The sequence below is a fragment of the Myxocyprinus asiaticus genome, chromosome 42 (assembly GCF_019703515.2).
Source record: "Myxocyprinus asiaticus isolate MX2 ecotype Aquarium Trade chromosome 42, UBuf_Myxa_2, whole genome shotgun sequence".
NCBI lineage: Eukaryota > Metazoa > Chordata > Actinopteri > Cypriniformes > Catostomidae > Myxocyprinus > Myxocyprinus asiaticus.
The window spans coordinates 31,617,048-31,628,839 of record NC_059385.1 but is presented as its reverse complement, the minus strand read 5'-3'; positions in this window follow the sequence as shown (position 1 = coordinate 31,628,839).

The window sequence follows — 11,792 nt, the reverse complement described above, 5'->3', positions numbered from 1 at the left end:
GCCAGTGGTTTAGACATACCTTACCTAGGTTATCTTGAGTTGGAGGTTGAAACTGTGAGTATTATCCTACCAGAGTGTGGTTTTCTATTAGTCAGAGACTCACACAACTCTTCTTTTGTACCAGCCCTCATTGGCATGAACATCATTAGCAGATGTAGACAACTGGTTCATGCAGAGATTGAGACTACCCTAAGTGGAGAGTTGCAGTCTGATTGGAGGGAAGCATTTCAGCAGATCCAGAGTGCCAGTAGTCTAGAGAAGCGAAGCGTAATCTGAGTAGCTGGAAGACATGGTACACATACCTGCTTCATCAATTACAATGGTAATGGTCAAGGGAGCAAAGAGTATGTTAAATGATGGTTCACGGGACTTCCTGTTAGAACCAGCGAACACACCCTTACCTGGCGGTCTGATTGTTGTTCCCTCTCTTGTGTCTTCAGAGAAATAGTTGTTTCCTGAACAGGTTGTGAAACTCTCCCCATAAAATATCTGGTTACAGGCCAGAACTAGACTTGGCACTCCATCTTGTGTCCTGAGTGTGAAGTCTAATGAGACGTGTGAGGTGAGATTTCAGAGAATTTCAGCTGATATCAAAACTTAATAAGGTTTCTTACCAGATGTTGCTTTGTTGGCATTTCTCCAAAAGACAAACTCCGCTGAGATCATTGCCATGATGTTTTGTCACATGACTCTGTGCATGAAATTCTTTACTGATAGCCAAGAGGGTTCTGAACTGAGATCAGTCAGTTTAAATTAAATTAAACTATGCATAGCGTATAGCGAAGACAAAACACAATGTCCACACAGAGGCACACTGAGTTGCACAAGGTTAATGTAAGTCTGTGGAATTTTCCCACCGGTTTATTGTCCACAGGGCAAAAATCAGATTGCTTAGAAAAGTAATAGCACACCTCTCTTCAACAAGCTGCTTTATTAGAGGTATCATTCATGTTCATAACACAAAACCTTGCGGTACTAGTAACACACCAAAGTTGAATACTTCTAGTTAGTGCAAAGCAGGGGTACTCAATAGATGGACTCCGGTCCAGATCCAGACCGAAGGACAATTCAATCCGGACCAAGATCTAAATCTTTGTGCAAGCAATCTGACACCTGGCTAAGTGATTGTGTAGGCATACGCGCTTGGAGTGGGAATAAAGGGAGCTCAGCGCTAGAGATAAATATTTCTCTCTAAAGCAGGAATATAGCACATCCAGCGCTATGCACTTATTACCACGCTGAATGTGCTTTATTCCTGCTCCACACGCGTTGCCTCTCTCCCCACTATAGACATGATGTCACCGCATAAAGTCTGAACTGTATGTACAGTAGTTGAAGGCGCAGTTATTTTAACAACAGTTGAGGAGACACCGCAACAGATACTGGCTTCTTTCACCTTAAACACACTGCAGAAAAAAAAATGAAGCAAACTGAAACTAACTTCATCTGTCTGATGTGTGATTCAGACAGTTCAATTAAGCCAGGTTTGTGTCAGGACAAGTTAACGTGGTGCTTTTAGACTATAAAGTTTTTTTCTGTCTAAACTTAACTTAATTAATCAGCATATTAGCCTTTCATAATAAACAAACAGATTTTTGTTCTAATTTTGTGAAAATTATTCAGAGATGTCATCATGGCATGAGTGGCAAGGAAAGCCTATTTATACTTAAATTAAGCAAACCATATTTTTATGCTTCACTATTGTAAAATGTTTTTTGTTTGTTTGTTTGTTAGTAGATTCTCACTTTAAGGAAAATATAAAAATGGTCCATTAAGACTTTTACATTTTTATACATTTTCTCTCAGGGGACACCCTTGAACCCCCATACAGTATTTTTTAATCTGTCAAAAGTCCTCCTATATGCTATGTCCCATTCATATACAGTATATTCTGAATGTAAAAATATTTAAACACAAAAACTGGACTGCTGTCATTCATCTTCAAAACGAACTGTTGATCTTATTCTGAGTGTTTTTAAGAGACTATTTTGACTGTTTTGGATTTATTTTTATTTTTTATTTATTTACAAAGTACTATTGCTGCCAATGTAGCAAGTTATAAAAACTATTCAAAATATATATGTTATATAATTTCATAGCCATATGACACTATGTAAGCTATGTATTATTATCCAGACCTTTGCTGGGAAGAAAATGTAGAGACCGGACCTCTTGGAACTTTAATTGAGTACCCCTGGTGTAAAGGATCTGAACAAATCCCTATGAGCAATATTAATGGTGATGCTTGCCTTAACAAATACCAATAATTCAGAAATTCAACATTGGACACCAATTTAATTGAATAAGAACATATTAAAGATAAATTGGTGTTTGTTTATTTATTTATTTATTTTAATGGTGTTTCCATTCATGGCAACTTGTTTTGTATGATTGTAAACATGATGTGACAAGCTGTTTGTGGCTCAGGAAAGTGAAAGTGGCATTTTGAAGACACTTGTCTGACAGGAACAAGAACCCATCACCTTGCTCTGTTCAATAAAAGCATCTCAAGGACACCCATCAATCTGACCAATGGAGACACAGGAGGAATTAATCTGAGATTCATTGCCTTTAAATGATAGAAGGTAGGGCAAGAAATGACAAAGAGAGTGTGTGTTGATGTGAATGCTCTACAGTTTTGTTTCACGCAAAGTATTTACACTTCCAGATATACAGTATAAATCCCTGAGAGATCGTGATGTTTTTCAAGTCTAATCTGATAGTACTTTGAAATTCTTCAGAAATACAACACTGTGCCTTTGAGACAATCACATAGAGCTGATTTGGTTATTTTATTTATTTATTTGTTGTATCACTGTGGCTCTGTGGCGATATCAATTCTGTTGGTCTGCGTGGTCCATCCAGCCCAACGTTGCAACATTGGCTCAACCAATGGTGTGAATTTTGTGGGGACTATATATGCAACCGGAAGACGGGGGGAGATTTCTTACATTTGTTGATTATTGTTGTCATTTGGTGACAGAAATAACATGCACTTCAGTAGTTCGCGAGTTAATGTAATCCTGTAGTAAGGATAGTGTAAACAGGTTTGGCCCACTGTCCCTGGAGGAGGGCTCGAGGCTCGAGACATGACTCGAGCTCGAATACCTCCCGGGACTTGTAGAGTTATTGATGAGAGGTTGGAGGAGATGGGGTGGATGGAGGGATGCCGGAAGAAGTTGTATGCTGAGCTTGTGGTAAGAGGGGCAGAAGTGCCACAGATGAAAGGAGATTAGGATGATGGGGTGGGGTGGGGTGGGGTGGGGGGAGTGAAGAGGGGAATGGGTCCGGGGTGGGGTTCTCCAGCAAAGGCAGCCTCACACAGGCATCTGCTCTGGTGGCTCCTAGATAGGATGTTGGCAGAAAGAATATGTTGCATGGAACATGTGAGAGGCAATGTCAGGATACATGCTTCCATGTGCATTTGCGATATGAATAGGCTGAAACCTCAGGTGCAGGACCACATGGCATTCAATGGGAGAGCATACGATTTGTGTGAGAATGTTTCATGCTGTATTTTACTGAGCTCGCTCGGAGCTGCAAGTGGCTGAATCTGCAAGAGCAGGCCCACAAGGCATACGATGGTAGGACATTTGATTCTTGAGGAAGTGATATATGATACTCCCTATGCGAAACGAACGGTCTGAATCCTCGATCATGGGATCACACGGCGTGAACAAGAAGAGCACGTGTTTTCATGTGAAAAGTTCACACTGCATATAAGCAAGATGTCACTCTGTGATACGAATGGGTTGAATCATCAAGCGCGGCATTCGACGTGAGAGCATATAGTAGGCGAAGTTTGAATGAAATTGATTGATGCGGAGATGCCGGTTTATGGCGGACTGTTTAGGGAAGACCTAAATTGGCCCAATTGTTGTCAATCACTAGGTAGGTGATGGTTCGTTTAGTATGAGTGGCATAATAAATGTTACGGAGCCATGGAAACCGAGATGCCTGGCCTGAAAGACGTGCCGTGGTTGTGGCACGTGAACGACACATTGCGCTGTTTTGCAGTGTAGTGGGATTTTGTCTCATGTCCTGAAAGACATCACAGTTGCAGCGCTTGGACAGCGCACTGTGCTATTTTCCTTGTAGTGGGAGTTTGTCGCATGGCCCGAAAGACGCCACAGTTGGACGGAACGCTGCGCTGTTTTGCCGTGTCGTGGGAGTTTGTCGAATGGCCGAAATATGCCACGGTTGCACTGCTTGGACAGTGCGCTGTGCTGTTTGCAGTGTAGAGGGAGTTTGTCGCAAGGCCCGAAAGATACCACAGTTGTGGTGCTTGGACAGCACATTTGCGCTCTTCGGTGTAGTGGGGGGTTTAATCGCATGGCCCAAAAGACATTGTGTTGCTTAGGGATGTATTGAGCCAATAGTAAATGTAATAACATAGTAAATGTGCCGTCTTCGGATGCCTGGACATAATTGATTGCTAGATTAAATTATTATCGGGAATATGTGAAGTAAAGTCAGGAAACATGCTTGCATGTGCATACGTATGATGTCATTTAAAGTTGATTTGTCATGAAATTAGGAGGCACCTGAAACTATGTACCCAGACAAATACCATAGTCTGATGTTTATTTAACTTAAGCATATGGTTTAGAGCTTTGTAGATTATTTTTCAATGTAATGCAAGTCATTTGATTAACTCTGTATTTATTGGCACGGGGTGACTATAATATGTATGAAATTGTTTGGTGTTTGTGCCTGGGAGTTGGATTTAGTATACCCTGATAAATACCATAGTCTTAATTTTATTTAACTTAAGCGTATGGTTTGGAGCTTTGTAGAATGTTTTCCAACATAATGCAAATAATTTGATTAACTCTGTATTATTGGTACAGGGAGACAATAATACATGTGAAATTGTTGGCACCTGAAACTAAGTACCAGGATAAATACCATAGTCTGAAGTTTAATTAGCTTAAATGTATGGTTTGGAGCTTTGTAGATTGTTTTCCAACGTAATGCAAGTAATTTCATTAACTCTGTATTATTGGCACAGGGTGACAATAATATGAATGAAATCATTTGGAGTTGGATTTAATAGATACTATATGGGTGCTGTTTGCAGTTGTGTGGTCAATAAAATTACTTGTTTATATTGATGACCTGTAATAAATTCTACAGAAAACTGAAATATATTGCAGAATGAAGCAAAGTGCAAAGCCGAATCATCCGCTGTCAATTTAAGCCTATTACTTTTAAACTTGGGTGGAGCGTAAGATTATGACAGATTGTTGAATGCTTTAGAGTCATGAGCAATTAGATTCTATGGTCGAGCTTGTTAAGAGTTTGTAATTGAATGATTTGGGAAAAAGTCGAGAAGACTTGTCTGTAAAATAAAATTGATGGATTGATTTTACCTGCGTGAAGTATTTGTCCTGGGCAGGAGTAGAGAAAGACATGTTATAGAGATGAATAGAAGTTTGTAGAAGCAGTTGCTTCATGGTTATCGGGCTGCACAGCGAGGCGAGCTCTGAGGAGACAAGTTTGCGGAATGATTATGAATGATTTGTACATGGTGTGCGATCCGCCTCTTGCGGAGCTGAATTTGGCTCATGTCTGTTCAAACAGAGGCTGTGTATATCTGTGGTAAGCTGTAGCATAGTTAGAGCGGGTGCTGCTGCGGCAGCAAGCTCGTGCTAAAATGTCTGCGTTGATTTGAGAAGATGTTGTAGAGTTAGAAACTGTTAATGCTTAGAAACTAAGTGAATAACGGCATAGAATAGTCATTAGAAAAAAAGAGCTTTGGCTCTGCATTGCCTATGTAATGTGGGAGGAATGGACTTGTGATTGATCATTATTGAAGGATTCACTTGTGGCCTTTCATTCCTTAGGAGTATTACTGTTGCCTACTGTACGATGTACATCTTGCATAGGTGAAGCGTCACATAGCAGTAGTTTTGTGAGGAAGGAATGATCCACTTGACCGCTGAAAATCAGAACCCAGGCTTCAGCTGGTGCTGCGTGTTCAGCTTCTCCGGCTTTCATGCCGGTGCGTGAGGAGTTTTCTCCAACGAGCTCGAGTGCTGCGAGGATGCGAAACGTATGTCTAAGCGGGTGCTACCGTGGCAGTGAGCTTGTGCTAAAATGTCTGCGTTGATTAGAGAAGATGTTGTCATTTAGATTAGTGGTCGTTTGGAAATAGTTTGTTTGTTGCATGATTTCCCCTGAGTTCCGAATTGAATAAATCACACTACTTTGAAGGGAGAAACTATCGTAATAGTCATGTTGGAAGTTGACATCGAATGGAATCGCTGAATGGGTCACGCCCTAAACAATCTGCGCAGCAAGGTAATGAGGCTGACAGGAATCACCTGTGTGGGGGAACCAGGTTGAAACATGGGTAGTGTTGGAATGATGACTGAATTAAATAGTTAATTTTGTTTCCCTTGAGTTCCAATAAAGTTGTAGCAGAGCTCGGGTAGCATGAAGCTAGATCAGCGCCCGTTTGCAGAGGAAGGTTTAGGCGATTGAACACTCCAGGAGGAAAGTTTTAGATAAGAGCGTATGAACAGTCGAAGGGAGCTGTTTCATGTGTAAACGGTGCCGAAGCAGCCAGTTGCTGAAGCAGCTTCCCACAATGATCTGCTTCGGTGAATGGAGATTAGGAAGAAAACAGTGTAAAAGTAGCACTTAAGTGGTAGCAGTCAATGCTGTAAAACGAATGATATGTTGCGGCAGTTTCTGTTGAAAACGAGATGATTTAGACGGAAGAGCTGTTCTGATGAAGGTGAATGCTTCGCAGCAGAGTTGCAATCCGATGATCCGAGAAACTTGCAGGGGTCTGTTCATGGGCAATGGGCGGGGCCGAATGCCAGAAGAATCATCGCCGCCATGGAGGTAAGCAGCTGTTTATATATGCTTACTTTGGCAATGAGATTGGTTGGATTAAATTAACAAGCTCCTCCAGAACTTTGTTATGAAACTCCATATAAATTATACTCACCCTCATGACCCCTATGATTTTCTTCTTTGGAACACAAATGAAAACATTTTGCAGTTCTTGCTGCTCTTGGACATACACTGAGCTCAAAAATGCAAAACAACAACAACAACAACAAAAAAACCTGTAACAACAATACCATGAGAGTAGCAATGCACCAATACCACTTTTTCTCTCCTGATTTGATTCCGATTCCAGAACTCTTGGTACCAGCCAATACCGATCCCAATCTGATACCAGTGTTGTTCATATTATTGTAGTAACACCATTATTTATTACATCAAAATTATGGTTTCGTCAGTGCTGAGTATGGATTACATGTTATTTGGATTAATTAATCAGATTATAAAAATACAAGTTCTAATTATATTTAATTGCATTTTGAAATATTCAAAATCAGATTACAGTTACTTTTATGGATTTCATGATTACATATTAATCAGGTAAAGTCAATAAATTGTTTATAATTTATTCATAACTCTAATTCATCTTCTTTTTAAATATTTAAAATGTTTCATTCTATCAATTTACAGCTGATATACACTTTATTCTTTTTTGAGTTCTTTATTCTTTCTTGCTGCAAGAAATGACACTTTTTTGGCTTAAATTTGAGTCTCTGCAAGTGCTCAGGGAACGTGGGTGAGTACACTAGTATGTCATCAAGGTACACTAGCATGATCTGAAAAATTAGATCACCCATTAAAGCCTGCATAAGATGTTGAAATGCAAAGGTCCATTGCAAACCCCAAAGGGCATTCGATAATACTCAAAGATCCCAAAGGAGTCATAAACACAGTCTTATGCCTGTCTCGCTCGTGGACAGCATCCTGATAATATCCACTAGCTAAATCAATGGAAGAAAAGAACTTTGCTCCTTGCTGTGCATCAAAGCTTTCATCTATCCAAGGCAGAGGAAATGCATCTTGATTTGTTTTTGGGTTCACCTGCATGTAATCGACATAAAGCCTGACACTGCTATTAGTTTTCCTAACTAGCATGATAGGTGAAGCATAATCACTAGTGCTTTCTTGGATCACTCCTTTCTTAAGGAGTTTGGTGATATGTTCTCTGTCTTCCTTATACTGATTAGGTTGGATACACCTATAAGGCTGGGCCACCGGTACATCATCCACCCCGTAAATCTCATGTTGCACTTTGTCTGTAAACCCGAGGTCTTCATCCTCGAGAGCAAAAACATCAGAGTACTTCATCAACAAATCACTCGGCTTCATCTTGTCCTAATTAGGGGATGTTCCAGCTAATATGGGACAGTTGGCAACTCTATCCGCATATCACCAACAGTGTTGGGGAGTACCTAACTACAAGTAGTGATGCTACTTACTTAACTACATTTTACAGTAGCTTGACAGTAGCTCAGCTGCTTTTAAAACAGTGTTGTTTTTCTAGAAGTGAACCACATTTTTCAGCAAGTAGCAGTGTAGCACGACCAAACGCTACATCATGTTTTGGTCAGATTATAACTAATAGCCTTCTTTATTGTGTAGAATCCGAACTTCTACTGGCAAAACATCTGCTCAGAATCAGGCAGCGGTTTTCTTCTTCTTTTGCAATGGCAGATGTCAAACTAAAATAGTGCATTACCGCCATCTACTGGCAGCTTATTATGGCTCACAATAAGAGGAGGTTGTCTGATGGTGATATAAAGCGACCAACCCCAGGTTTGTTTACTTTTACAAGAAGTACATATTGATAAAAGAACACCATTCTATTCTATGAAACTAACAATGTTTTAGACACTTTGTTGTTAATAGACAACATGGCATGTTTACCTATACTTTTTTAATAAAAATAATTCATAAGTTAGGTATTATTGCCTTTTGAGGGATTTTTTTTCTGTTCTGAATGTTTATTTCGCTTCTCATTATCTTTGCGTTATTGGGAGCAGCAAGATAAATAATTCCTATCGTGCATAACTATTTGATTTCTCAATTTCTTAGAATTGAATTAACTATTATTTTCATGTAAAATAAATACAATTATTGGTAAAATTATTTAGGGGGCAGTGGTAGCTCAGCAGTTAAGGCTCTGGGTTACTGATCAGAAGGTCAGGGGTTCAAGCCCCAGCACCACCAAGATGCCACTGTTGGGCCCTTGACCCTATCTGCTCCAGGGGCACTGTATCATGGCTGACCCTGCACTCTGACCCCAGCCTAGCTGGGATATGTGAAAAAGAAGAATTTCTCTGTATATGTGCAAGATGTATAATGTGTGATAAATAAAGAAAATTTAAAAAAAAATTAAAATTAATTAAATTATTAAAATAAATTATTTATTATGGCATGTATTATTATGCGACAATCTATAATAAGGTGACCAAACATCCTCTTTTTTGGACCTGAACAAAGCGTCCGGCCGGGATTTTTAAATTGCCTCTAAATATCCAGGAAAATTTTGTAGAGCAACCTCTGAATGTGACTGGTAAAAATATCTGAAAATACAATGAAAATGAACACAGGTCAGGGGAGACACTTACTGGCATCTGATCTTTTCTGTTTTTATTTTCTGTTGTTGTATTTTATTTTACGGCCATTATTAACTGTATAAATGTTACTATTCATTAAATATATTAAATAGATTTAATATTTAATTAAATGTATTTAATCAATACATTTATTAATTAATAAATGTTATTAGTGTACATTTTGTTATTAAAATTATTGGTTTGATAGTAACATTGTAAAAAAAAAAAGCCTCATTAAGTAGCTTCAATGTAGCTAGCTACATTTTGAGAGTAACTTGAAGTGTAGCTAACTACTTTTTCAAAAGAGTAGTAGCTTAACTATTTAAGACTGTAGCTTAACTCTTTTAAATTATGAGTAGCTTGTAGCTTGTCAAACTACAGTTTCAAAGTAGCTTCCCCAACACTGATCACCAACAATATATATATTGACATGACAGACTGAATCCTAGACTTTATGTGACAATTTTTGGTTTCTAAATGTCTTGAATATTGATGATTTTGTGATCTTGGCAGCAAACAATGAATTGCACCAAACATTCTGTGGTCGCCACAAACCATGTTTATTCTCACTGCAGCTGAACCCATATTTTACATAGTCTGGATCCTCAACCCAGACTAAGCCTATTCAGTAGTTCGTATGTTAATGTAATCTTGTGTTAAAGCAGTAAACGTATTTGGCTTGCTGCCCGTATACTGGAGGGCTCAGAGCTCGAGACTCGACTCGAGTCCGGATTACCCCCCAGACTTTACTTATTTAGATAATGGATCTAGAGAATAGGTGGAGATGGGGTGGAGGTTGGATGTCAGGAAAGTTGTCACAGGAAGCAGGTAAGCAGTGGCTTATATACTCCTGCTCGTGGGCTGTGATTTGTCAGATTAAAATTAACATGCTCCTCCCGAACCTCTGTTAATTAACTCCGTTTGTTTTTCCTTGCTGTCTGCAACCCTATCAGAACAGACCTGTGACCCTTTTTTTTTTTTTTTTTGGTTGCAACCTACCAGTTGAGAACCACTTGTTTAAAAAGTCCCATTTTTCAAATAAAGAGCAAATAAACTTTAAAGCTGTGCCGTTTCACCAACTGCAAAGTCTGTTTACATAACATATTTACACAATTTCTCACATGGTTTTAATTTAAGATTAATGGCAAAAAACCTAATGATATGGGGTGAAAATAAATTATTACACTATAAAGAGCATGCATCCTACACCAAATGGCAAATAATAACTGTGATTTATGATCCTTAGAGATCTTTCATTTTACCATTTCAATTTCACACAAAATTGCAATCGGTTTCTCAAACACAAAACAGCAGCACGTGTGCTGTAAAAAGATACTGCAAAACTATTGAGTTTTTCCATTTACTTCAAGTCATATATATATTTTTTCCCTCAATTCATTGGTTTATGTTTCAGTATCCATAAACATCAGAAACAAAGAAGCTCCCTTCTGAGCGAAATGCAAACCTCTTTCTTGCATATAATGCCATCTTATTCAGTCACCATGTGCTTATTTGTTCCTGTCAGTAATACAATATCTCTGTGTTAGTGTCAATAAAGTGAGACGAAATAGGCTCAACAGGTTCTTAATAAGGCATTAGGGGGTCTATAGGGACTGTTCACATAGAAGTCCATTACTTAGCCACTTGGTCATATATATTTAGCTGCAGATGGCTTTCCCTTTTAAGTGTCACCTGACACCATTGCTTCCACCATCATATATTTGCTTTGCTTTTAGACCTCTGGAATAGTGGTTAAAAATACCAAAATATGCAGTGCAATGGCATAATGCATTTTATATTTACTGTATGGCAAAGACAACAGTAAAAAAAAATGTCCTGGTTCCCTGATGGAGGGAACGAGACGTTGTGTCGATGTAGTGACATTAGGGGTCACCCTTGGGAGCCCCAAACACCTCTGCTTTTTTTAAAAAGGCCAATGGGAATTGGCGAGTGGAATTTGCATGCCACTCCCCCGGACATACAGGTATAAAAGGAGCTGGTATGCAACTACTCATTCAGGTTTTGTACTGAGGAGCTGAGACAAGGTCCGGCCATTTCAGCAGGTAGTTCAGTGTTGTGGCAAGAGGGACACAACGTCTCGTTCCCTCCATCAAGGAACGGAGGTTACGAAAGTAAACAGGATGTTCCCTATCTGTCACTCACTCAACGTTGTGTTGATGTAGTGACACTAGGGGTCACTACACAAAACACCACAACTAGCTGAACTGTGTTACGTGGACTGGCAGTTCGAGACAGGCAGACCGCTGTGTGCCTCGTAGCCAGTGCACCAGGCCGTCACATAACCTCCCCCAATGCTCTTATGAGCGTCGAACAGTCCTTCGGGAACAAGTCGAC